Raw genomic sequence first — 13153 nt, forward strand, 5'->3', positions numbered from 1 at the left:
GGTCCAAAACCTGGCCTAGTGCAGAATAGTTGGCCGGTTTAAATTTTTCCCTCTCTTTCCCTAACACATAATACTGTAGTTCTCTGTTTTTTTCCTCTTCTGTCAATTCCACTTCCTCAATGAGCATGTCAGTTTAATGCAAAGCATTTTACAGGACATGTATTGCAGATTCAGTCTGCTTTGTTTTAGTGTCCAATTAACTAAAGACAGATTTTTTTTTTTGATTTTGTTTTTGTTTTTGTTTGAACAAATTTTTTTTGCAACTATGGGCCAAGTGAATTTGCTCCTCGGTGACCTAAGTGCACAAACATCGTTTTTAACAAATCACTATTTGGCATAATTGGACTTTTATTTATAACCTAAAACTTTATATATCACTTAAGCATGTTATATTTCACAACTTTTTGTTCATTAATTTGCCGAGGGCAAAAAGTATGTTCTATTTAAAATGAATGAATGTAATCAGGATGTATTCGCCATTTGTCATTATCATGTGACCTCGCAGCGTCAGTTGCGTCACTTCACTGTCATTCATAAATCCTCTCCCGTGGCCTCATGGGACAGTAAAGTGTCCACCGTACACACAGAATCTCGCTGGAAGTATAGGCTAGGTCATTCAGGTACTTTTTTCCTGCTCTTTTATGAGAACTGTGAATTCAGACATACTTTTTTGTCACATACTGTGTTTTGCCTACTAAGAAGTAGCCTATGGGATATATACAGCCATATTTAAAGGTGATGTTAGAAGAATACTTTCTGATATTCCAGGTTAATGCGAAAACCTTTTGCAGGTTTATTTCTCCGAAGAATGAAGCTTGAAATGTCACTTGGCTGATGCATTTAACATTGTACTATTTCTGAAACTGAATTTTATTTAAAAAGAGATGTTTGTGCTAAAACAACACAAATAGCATGTGAGTGAAGCTTTGTTGTGAATTCCCTCTCTTTCGTTCCAACTAAGACGTAGCCTATTTTATGTGGAGAACGGGACATATCTGAGGATCATCCAGCACTTCTGCGCAAGCTCTTAAACATTAGCAGTGAATATGAAGATGATAGATTTCAGGCGTAACAAAAGTCCAACACTTTTAGGACTGTGTGTGCCATGAAGACTCAGGGAAACATCTGCCAGCATTCTGTAGCCTAAAAAAAAAAAAAAAAAAAAAAACCTGGCCAGCATTTCAAACCAGTTTAGTGTTTTTGAGCCGAAACAGCACAAATTCCTGTGTATTTTTTCCCTTCGGCATTTTTAAAAGTATCCAGTTTCCATTGGGGTTTTTTTTCTGAAAAGGAATTGCATGAATTATTTTGATATAAACTAAACATTTCGGTCTAGGCTTCTGGCTTCTGGATGTTTCAATATTGTCCATTAACATACATTAACAGCCTACAGTTTGACGTTCTGAACTTTAATGAGATGAAATTTCGCCACAAATGAATCATGATTACATAACCTGTTGGGAAACCCAAACACTAAACCAAAGTACAATGCTATTTGGCTAAGACATGATGACAGACTGTTGGTTGACGATGAAAGGACAAACTGTGAGTCACCTTCATGAGTTACAGATTCAGCAGATAGAGGATGAGCAAAAGCATCCAGTGGGACTGAACTCAAAACCACACGAGTGCTCAACGTGTCCTGAGCAACCACTGGGCCATAGCGTTCATCATCCTCACATAAACATTAACCACACAACTGAACATTTGACATTGAAAAATGACCTACACTATAAAAACAAATTTATTTATTTTTTAAGTTGCTACCTTAAATTTTTTAAGTACAATCAACTTGGATGTTTAAGTCATTTTAACATAAATTACATTAAACTGACTTTAAAAATGAGTTAAATCTTCTATAACATAAAGTTTAAAATTGCTTGACTTATTTTGATGAGTTAAAGCAATGTAAAAATCATATATATATATTTTACAGTGTGTTAGTCTGTCTATGACAAAGTTAGTCTTGTAAAGCATTACTTACTATTTAATTAAATTGTTACTACTTTTTATTGCTACAGTTCTTATTTGATTTATTTTGACTGGTTACAGCTGGAAATGCTTTGATTTAAATGTAGCATACATTAATATTTATCATGCCACTTACAGTAAGCGAACTAAACTGAAATTGTGAGAGAGAGAACAAATCTGCGTCTGAAGACAAAACGTAAAACAACAAATGAGGTGTTAAATATAAAAGCTGTGCTAAACAGCTGGAAAATATAAAGATAAAGACAGAAATACTAAGTATAATAAATAATATGCAATAGAATACTCTAATAAGCAAATAACACATTGTAATATTGAAATGTTTTTAGGATTAACACTAATTCTCAAAAGTTTACGGTTGGTAAGATGATTTAATGTTTTTCAATGTAGCCTCACTAAGGCTGCATTTATGTGATAAAAGTAAAAACAGTAACATTGTTACTACAATTTATAATTACTGTTTTGTATTTGAATATATTGCTAAATATAATTTATTCCTGTGATCAAAGCTGAATTTTCAGCATCAACTCCAGTCTTCAGTGTCACACGATCCTTCAGAAATCATTATAATAGGATTTGATGATCAAGAAACATTTGTTATTATCATCAGTGTTGGAGACAGTTGTGCTGCTTCATATTTTTGTGGAAACTGTGATACTTTAAGATTCTTTAATGAATAAAAAATGTAATTATAAATAATTTGCAACATTGTAAATGTCTTCATTATCACTTTTGATCAATGTAACAAAATACCCCACAGATATTTTTATATAGCATGTTAAAGTTGTCATTTTTTGAGGGTTTGCAAAAACGCACCGTTTGGTGCCTGGCCCTTTAAATGCAAATGAGCTGCTGCAGAGGGCGGGATTTCAAGAGCTTCTCTGTGTGTGTTAGCAGCTGCGATTACCTCACGCAGATACACACTAAAATGACAGAAACTGTTCTGCCTTTAATGTTAAAACGGAGTCAGACAAACTTGGAGAGACTCAAGAAGAAGTGACACCATGTATAAGCAACAGGACGTCTCCGAATGGTTAGTTGATTAATTTATGTTGCTGATGTGGAGTTAACTATCTTCAATTAGCATATTCTGTCATGATAATCTATAAATCGCTCGTATAGGAACTGTTGTGAGATGCACACAGTGACTTTCTATTGCATGTGAAAAGATGGATGCTAAAGTTTGAGCTGACTCACAAATGTACTTTTATACAACAACTCTTCCTCTTCTCAACATGGACTGCGTGTTCCCGGGGGCGGGGCTTATGCACATTTTAGGGTTGGTGATGTCACTAACCCGGGAGGAATGTCGTGTAGTCCCAACCAGCCGTTTGTTGTAGTCCTTTTCTTTAAAAGCAAATATCTTCCTTTGCTTTGAACTTTGAGCGGTGTAACTTTGCAGATGTTGTTTATACTCAAACAGCAACATTTCACACTAACTAAAGTTAGGAACGTGAAATCATACTTTACCACCCCTTTAATTTCTTCTCTTTAAAAAAAAAAAAATCTTGTATGATTTACTTGTTCTAGCCAAATTCTAATTTCATATAACCTTCAAAGTGAAAACAAATCCCACAATACATTGCAACAAGCTCAGTGAGGGGAAAAAATCCAAGATGGCAGACAAAGTAAAATAAATGTCCATATTTATTGTTACTGACCCCCAGTTTCAGAGACTTATGTTTAGTCCCAGACTAAAATGCATGTTTGAGCTGTTTTAACTGAAAGCAACTTGCACTGACATTTCTCTAAATATGTCAGTTCCATTGTTTTGTCTGAAGATGCACACCAGGAATGTGTTTTCTAAGGAACTATTGAACTAAGGCCTAATCCTTGCTTAATCTAAGCCCTGTCTGTGAAACCAGGCCTTGTTACATCTTTAGCTTTGCAGAAGGTCGATATCAAACTCTATTGAAATCAAGTGCAAGTCCAGTCTCCAGGGTAGGTGCTGTTTGTATCTTGTGCAGGTTTCCATATGGATCTCTTCTGAGTTATGAGTAATGTAAGCAGTGTAGTAGCAGCAGCTCACAAAGTTTTGAAACCATGCAAGCAGCATGTAGAAAAAGACTCAGTTTTGGCCCACACATCTGCAGTCAGTAATGATGAACTGAATGTGAGAAATGTGCGCAGTCGTGGGAGTGAAGTGACTATATGATTTGTTCATTTTGAATGTTTCTCCTGTCTGAGGCTCGGTGTGGGGTAATGCTGTGAGAGTGTGAGAGGCCGGATTTACTGCGTCTCCTCCTGGCAAAGATGAAACGGATTAATGAGTGTTTCTTCCTACAGCTGCTCGAGGAACTGAGATTTACAGACCGAAAGAGAGAAAGAGACCCGAGGAGGAAAATGCCATGAAAAAAGGGAGTCAATGAAGGATAAAAAAGTTAAAGCTCGCAATTAGAGAAAAGTTACGTCTCTTTCTTTATCTTCAAGTTCATACATCTGTGCCTTTATGATATTCTACTGTTTACTTTATTAATAGACATTCCTGGTCTTATTGTGAACTAGTTCAGAGAAATCTTTTGTCAAAATATAGTAACTATATATGACTCCACTTTTTAAAATACTTTCCTTGTTGGCCACTATCTGGTCACTGTAATCGACACTGACTGAAATTAAGTACGATCAACTTGGATATTTAAGTTATTTCAACTTAAATTAACACTAAGTAGCTTTTCAACCTTCATAATATATTTCCAAGACCCTTGTGATGGTACATCGACTAAAAAAATAAGTTAAATGACTCGTCTGCCATAGCCTGACGTGGTCTGTATCGCTTTTACTGGCACTATGTAACTTCGGGTTTCGGGTCGGAACCCGTGCACAAAAAGAACTACAAAATTCGAGTGCTTTACGGCATACGTCACTCCCCCCCACCACTTCCTCAAATTCGGACGCGTTTGTAAGCGTAAATCATGCATCATACTCTACCTTGTCTGTGGCCATTGTTGATTCCAAAGCCGGTGCTGGAGATCAACAGCGAGCGTGCGCGTTCGTGTGCTTGTGCGACAGCCAGGCTGCGGTAGGCTAAATTATTTACGACAGCGCTAATGGAATATTCAGCTTCCAACCAGTAGGGCGACCGCAGAGGAAATGTTACTTGGTGTTACTTTAAATTACATTAAACTGACTTGTATAACTTTTATGTTTTATATTGTTATATTTTTTACATATATAAAATATTAGAAAATTGCTTTTAAAAAATCACAAAACTTATTTTGACAAGTTAAAGCAAAGTAAAAACATATCTATGTCGTCATAACTTATCAATCATATATTTTTTTACAGTGTATGAAACACCACTTTTTATGGCCCAATCACTCAAATATCAATTTCTAATAATGATTTACGGATAATCAAGTAAAGCAGTATGTGTTCATCTTAAAATACCAAGTTTAAAAGTTTTTCTTATGTTTACTTTATAAAAATCAGTAAAGATTTCACTTCTAACATACGTGTGTACCACGACCTAAAGATGTGAGTCTTTAGAATAACATTAAAACACTGCAAAAAAAGAATAAACTATGAATCAGACGACACAAGGCATGTAATAGATCGTGTGCAGCAGGTTTTTCAGCAGTTTTGATCATGTTGATCAATTAGAGGCCTTAAAATTAGCATGTCATTAGAGTTCATGTCAAATATTATTCATTATTTCAATATATAATGTTTGTGTGATACATTTGCAAGTTATTTCCTGTACGTTTTGACAGATCCACCGTCACATCAGTCAAATTCTCCAGAGCCGGATACATATTCATTTTACCTGACGGTTAAAGCTATACTTGTCTCAGAACAGGTGTGTGTTCAGGCCGAGCAGGTGTTTGCACGCTGTTTTGTGGGTGTGATAAACACTATGATTTGCGACAGATGAGACTAGCCTCAGGAGAACTAAAATGGGTGAAGAAATTGCAAGAGAAAGCAAGAAATCTAGAAAGAGGATCTGTTGGGAAATGTTTATATGCATAATTACAACCATACAGCGCGCGCACGTGTGTGTGTGTGTGTGTGTGTGCGTGCGTGCGTGTGTGTGTGTGTGATAATCTTTACAAGCTTTTAACTAACTCTATGTGAACAGAGTGACAAAACAGTTTATTTGCAAACATCTAGATGTGATTGTACATTCTGTCCTGGTATATGATTTGATAATGAGTTTTATGAGGGGACATCTGCTGTCTCAGCAGTGGTTGGTTTGAATGAAAGTGGCAGCTATTTTAGTAGATGGTCTTGCAATTTACGACTCTATCTATACAGTATATTATCTATCTATCTATCTATCTATCTATCTATCTATCTATCTATCTATCTATCTATCTATCTATCGATCGATCGTTTGGTGCATTTAAAGGGATAGGTCACTCAACAATGCATATTCTGTCATAATTTACTCAGCCTGTCAATTCATACTTGTACGTTTTTTCATTCTTCTGAAGATATGCAGTAGTTTTGTGGGAGAAACAGACCAAATTGATATTGTTATTCACTGAAAACATTATTTTAAAGATATTGATTAATTGGCTTTTCTGAACACTTTGAAAGTAGCACATGAGTCAAATAGATATTTGTAATATTTTGAATCATATTTGGAGCAGGTAGCTAAGTCACTATTCATATTCATTATAGAGGTTGAGGGTGAATAAATTACAGAATTTACATTTTTGGATGAACTGTCCCTTTAAATCACATTTAAGCCATGTGCGAATGTCATTAGATAACAGAACAAGAAGCCAAGTGTCATTGGCAAACAATTGTCTAGATAGATCTTTAATTTTTCAGAACTAACTTCACTTTTGGAGCCATTTTTGCAATTCCTTTTGAATTGAACTGACTAACCTATTAAATGGCTTATGTGAAATGCTTTGCTTGAAAAGTGTGTTCTCTTTAAACTAAATGCCAAAAGATTTGATATTTCTAATGCAATGACATTCATAAAGTTTAGAATGTGGCTTAAGTTCTGATCCCCTGTATATTCATTATCACACTATAGTTTCCAGCGTTGTTTTTCTGTCCTATCAGCGATCCGTCTCAGCGCACCGTAAGGCCAGATGAATGCCGCTTTAAGTCTTTCTGTGAAGTTTATCTTTGACACCTCACATAATCCTTGAATAAATCAGTCGTGGGGATACAAGTGAGGTCTCCTCTGAGGAACGAGGTGAAGATTTGTGACAAATCTCCGCCGTTTTAAGGTTCTCTCTCCATCGCTGTCTCCTGTCCAGCTGCTCCAGATGTTCCCCTCAAAGGCCTGCACATCTGCAGCATGAAGGAGAAAGACTCCAGCTCTAGGCTCGGAAAAATAGTTACAGAGCAGATGTAGCAGGAGACGTCTGTTCTGGAGTTATGGAGACTAATATATCATCGGCGAGGATGCGAACGGACAGAGTTATAGATCCATACTCACACATCGGTGAAGGAAGTTTCAAAAGGATGATAATTCGGGGTATTCACACGCCTGATTTAAAGACATTCATGTCTAGAACTATCCATCCAACTGTCTGCAAAGATAATATATATATTTTTCCTCATTTTGGCTCTGTATGCCACCAGAATAGAATTAAAATGAAATGATCAAGATGAAATTGAAGTGCAGACTTGAACAAAAACATCATTTGAACTGTTACACAGGTCTACACAGGAATACACAGCCTTCTTATTTTCAGGGGCTCAAATGTAATTAGACAAATTAATATAATAATACATGAAATGTTAATTTTTTATATTTAGTTGATAATCTTTTGCAGGTCTGGAACGCATGGACATCGCCAAAGACTGGGTTTCCTCCTTTGTGATGCCTTGCCAGGCCTTTACTGCTAAAGGAGGAAACCCAGAGAAAACAATAACTGAAGACAGCTTTGCAAGTGAAATGCACGCTTGAGATCGGCTGCTTCTGTCTTCTATCACCTCATGATAAACACCAGTGCCACTGGAAGCCATGCATGATCATGCCTTCACACTGCCTCCACTGTGCTTTACAGATCATGGCATGCTTTTTCCAAGCCTTCTCCATACTCTTTCCTTCCTGTCATTCTGGTATTTGGTTGATCTTAGTTTCATCCATCCAAAGAATGTCTGATCTGGCCTTTCTATCCTTGAGGCTTATGAATGGTTTGAACCCTCCTCAGACAGCAACATAGGTTCGGCCCAGATCCGGCCCACATCTGGATTCCACCCGGCCCAGATGTGGGCCGGATCTGGTTCGACACTATGTTGCTGTCTGGTCTGTATCTGCTCTCGTGAAGTCTTCTCTTGGTTGTAGACTTTGACATGTCTTCGTCCTGGAGAGTGTTACTTCACTTGGCTGGATGTTATGAAGGGGTTTATGATCCCACGGTCATCCACCACTGTTGTCTTCCGTGAACGTCCAGGTCTTTTTACAGTATGTTGCTGAACTCACCAGTGCATTTTTTTTCTTTTCTCAGAATGTCCCAAGCTGCTGATTTTACACATTAACAGCTGTAATACTTTAACACTTAAACATGCCAATTTGGATGTGAATCCATCCATCCATCCATCCATCCATCCATCCATCCATCCATCCATCCATTATTTCTATCTATCATATAGGCTATTGTTCTATCATTCCATCCATCCATCCATCATTATTATTTCTATCTATCGCTCTGTCATTCTTCTATCTATCGTTCCATCCATCGTTATTTATATCTATCATTCTATCGTTCTGTCTATCTTTGTCTTTCTCATCATCTAATTATTAATTAACTAATTTTGTTTTTTACTTTCGGCAGAATTTTTATAAAAAAAATTGCCTTTTTCATTTAATTTAAACATTTTTTTTAATTCTTCAACAAATGAAGAACTGGTTTGGAATTTAAAAGGCATTCTTACTTTGCTTTTGAATGGCGCACAGTCTTTGTTTGTAGATGTCACTTTGTTTTAAATTTTGAAATTCATAAATATTTACTTATGGCTTAATTAGCCACCACATCAGGGTACATGCATATTTGCACATCTTTTCAGGTATGTTTCCTACAGATTAATCAAGAATGCTTCTTTATTAACCTTGAGTTTCCTTATTGTTCTGATCCCTCTGCAGGCTCCCATTATGACATTCTCAGACAGGAATATGGCTGTGCGCGGAGGAGCCGTGGCTTTTGCCAGATTTGCACTCGGCTTGTCCCGTTTATCAGCAGATTTATAGATGGCGTGGAAAAGCCCCCTCATTCCTAAGCAGAAGTCTGGCCAATGCAATGACCATAATACTTTCATCTCACATTACTCCGCCATGGTGTCTGCTGCCACAGATGCCCACCCGCTGCGTAGGCAAGTACATGCGCTCGTGTTATTATTGAGAGAAGGAAAATGCCAGTCAATGTGGGCACTGAATATGACTTTCAGCATGCACTAACAACTAGCTACCGGAATAGCGTCTCTCGCTCCTTTCCGAGGCCTTCATTTGCCTGTGTTTATATTGCCCGGTCAGCATTAACATTAAGAAAACGTCTGCTTGTTTGGGTGTCTCGAAGGGAGGCAGTTAAAGCAAAATTAGTTTTGCAAACTGAGACGTAAGATCAGCGTTTGGAGATTTATAATATTTACATAACTATCAAGTCATTTTTCCTTTTGGGTGGGATGTTTGAATGACAGAAAGTTTTTGGAGCTTTAAACTGTAGATTGCATTATCGCTGCTGGCTCAAGCGTTTATGATTCTGTGAAACCCTACTCCCCCCTCCCTTATTTTCCGGCCTCTCTCAGTATCGCACACAGACAAAGAGCGATATCCCCGTCTGGAATATTCTTCATTGGTCTGATGAGAATCCAACCGACAAGATCCGTAAAGAGTCAGAGGTCATTGTCTCACGCAGGGAGAAATCCAAACAACAGCTCTGTTAGAAAGAGGGGGAACCAGGGGACATACTCTCAGTGTCCACAACAACGCCAGGATCCGTCGTTTTCATGCTTTACATCACTGACAGATCGGTTTTCTGAAAACATGGCTTTTTAAATTGCCATATATGGATGTGTGCGATACAGAACAGTCAAGTAAACACCTCGTAATACAAGAAGATATGTCACAGTTTGGCCAGAAGCGTACAGTAACGGTCTTGCATTACTGTGGTGGTCCAACCTCAGTTATTGAATGTGGTGAAATATCATTAAAATAAATATATTATAAGATCTAGCCAAATATATAAGTCTGGTTCACAGATGTAATAATGGCATCTGGCTGCAAAAAAAGCATCTGCTGCAGGAATGAGTCCTAAAAGCCATAAATACGTTTGCGCTTCCAGTTTCATCATCCTTAAGTCAATGGGTTTTTTTTATGGGTTTTTGGTAGCTTGAAATAAGATCTGTGGCTAACACAAGCACGGGATATTTTCACACCCACTTGTGATTTTTGTAAAAGCTTTTACGTGTTTGGAACAAGGTGGTTACTAAATGAGACTGTCAGGTACATTAAACGTCATCAGCCGAACAGATTATCTAGTCGCTTTCACAGCCTCATTGTGTTTATAATCATTCTCAGACTATTATAACTCAAACTTTACACTCGATAGATTTTACATAGAGACTGAAATAGTTGTCGGAAGCTTAGTAACATTGAAGATATGCCTTCGTGGTCTAGTTCGACTTTAGATTTTTACTTCTGCCGTTTGCATTTATGCATCATATAAAGTTATGTTCACTTGTCAAGATTGTCTTGATGAACAAAACGTGTAAGAATCATAAACTTTTGTTGATCACAGAGCTTATTTTTTGCAATAATCCAAAAGCCAATTGGAAAGCCCAAAGAGAAGAACCAGGGTGATGATAATGGTCAACAGAAATATGTCATCCCTGCAGCCCCATTATCAATGGCCACTCAAAAGTAACCATATGTTCTGACAGAATAAAACTATTTGCAATCATATTGCTAATATTTCATTGTTATCGTTTTAGCAGTGTCCAAGTTTTTTCAAGCGTTCAAAATTGACATGCTAAATGACAAAATCAAAATTGTTAGTAATAAAAAAAAAATTCCTTGTTGCATTGAGCTTATGTAAAGTATGCTTTAAGAGTCCACAGGGCCAAAATTGCTCATTAATGAAGAAATTCTATGTATATTTGAGAAACAAAACCCATTTTGTAGCAAACCATCTGGACTAAACCCGGAGAAAGTTCAAGGCTAAGATGCTTTCAAAAACTGCTGCAAAACCATTTCTGTAAGCAATCAATCAAACATCTCATTCGGCATGCACTAGTTTAAAAGCCATTTAACAATATTCATTGGGCCTTGTAATTCTAACAGATGGATTTGATTTCAATCAGTTTATCTGTTGCAGTATTGCTGAAGTATTTTTCCACGGCTCATTCAGGGATGCACTACATCATTTTTGTCACAAGGAGGCACTCTAGATAGAACAAAGACTGACATGAAGTGCCAGTTCATAATGGGAAGGGGACACTTAGAATGAGGAACTGCATACAAATGGTAGAAATGAATAAGTAAAAGAAGATCGTCAGATTAATTAGCATGTCACATGGTTAGCTCGAGGCTAGGTCAGTGGGCGAATTGTGTAGGATTGCAGCTTAGTAGAGCAAGCTTTTGTTTGCTCTGTCTCAAGGCATGAGAAGGAGATGAACTGGGGAAAGAAAGAACCGTTTTCATCCTCACTCTTTTTTTTACGGTATCTTCGTCTCGACAAAATTCTGTGCACACTGACCCAACAGTCTAATTGAATGGTAAGGGAGGGCACTCTCACCCTGGTGTATGTGTTACAGTGCAATACTCATAAACCCAAGGGCTATAACTATCCAAGACTGTTGAGCACATGGCTATTAAGCAGTTAATCAGATTAGGGAAGATGGGTTAATATCCCTCTCATGGAGCGCTAAATATAGTATATTTGAAGTGCCGCTTAACGAGAGGATAACGTTAGCCCTGCCTATACGTTAACACACCCTCACCCAATTATTCATCCAGTCAGACCCGGAGGGCAAGCTGAACTATAGCGCACGTATGCCAAAAGTGGGAGCTAAGCTATTGAAGCATCTATTAATGTGGGTGTTAGCTAAGTTAGCTCCCAATGCCACATTGTTAGGCTAACATTCACCATTTGCTTTCAAGCATTTTGGCAGAAACCCCATGACCTTGTCATTTGCGCCATACTTCACCATTTAAGCTACAGGATCTCTGTTAGCAACATTTGTTTGACGAATGACTCATCTCAACCTTTTTGGGCAAGAATCATATTTTGCTTAATGAGAGAGCCGAATTTTACTTTCCAACATAAGCAGAGGGATTATTATTACTTTGTCTCACAAGGTCATGCCGTGACAAAAAGTCTAAATATTAAATGTCTGGTAATAAATTGATCCGTTTGCATTGCATTGTCCAGTTTAAACCAGCTGCTGATCTCCCATAATTCCTTTTCAATTCCAATTTAAGTTTGAATTGAGGTAGCAAACAAACGCAGAATAGCAATTCAAGTTTAAATGTAAAGTAGTTTTAAAATATAATGAAATTTAAATGATATAACACATTTTTTTACTAGAAAAGGAAGGTTTATCAATGCAGTTTGTTGACTTCTCAAAGTCATGTTTGAAAAGTAAAAAAAAAAAGCCATGTTTATTTTGTTTATATATTTCATCATATTGAATAAAAACTTTAGTGCACCAGAGTGGAGAACACTTTATTTCCCACGATGCATTGTCTGTGTTGACTTTCTTTGAATTGCACGTTCCAGTTCAACTTCGTGGCCAATTCAACACCCACGAATGCAAAAATTATTTAGCCCTAAATCTTACAAAACCATGAAACCGGTTGAATATCAGCAGGCAAACTTAGGCTGGTTTATCCTGTATTTTGTTTCACCAGTATGCCTAACGGATGTATTGGCACTGCAGGAAGATGGAAAAAAAGTTTGAGAGACACAACATGAAGATAGCAGCAAAGGTAGAAAATGGTCAATTCGATTAATCGCAATTAATTGCATCTAACATAAAAATATCTAAACATAAAAATATGTAAAATATAATGTGTGTATGTACACACACACACACACACACACACACACACACACACACACACACACACACACACATATATATATATATATATATATATATATATATATATATATATATATATATATATATAGTGCTGGGAAAAGATTAATCGTGATTAATCGCATCCAAAATAAAAGTTTGTGTTTACATAATATATGTGTGT

This window comes from Phoxinus phoxinus (assembly GCF_949152265.1).
Source record: "Phoxinus phoxinus genome assembly, chromosome: 18".
In the NCBI taxonomy this organism is placed as follows: domain Eukaryota; kingdom Metazoa; phylum Chordata; class Actinopteri; order Cypriniformes; family Leuciscidae; genus Phoxinus; species Phoxinus phoxinus.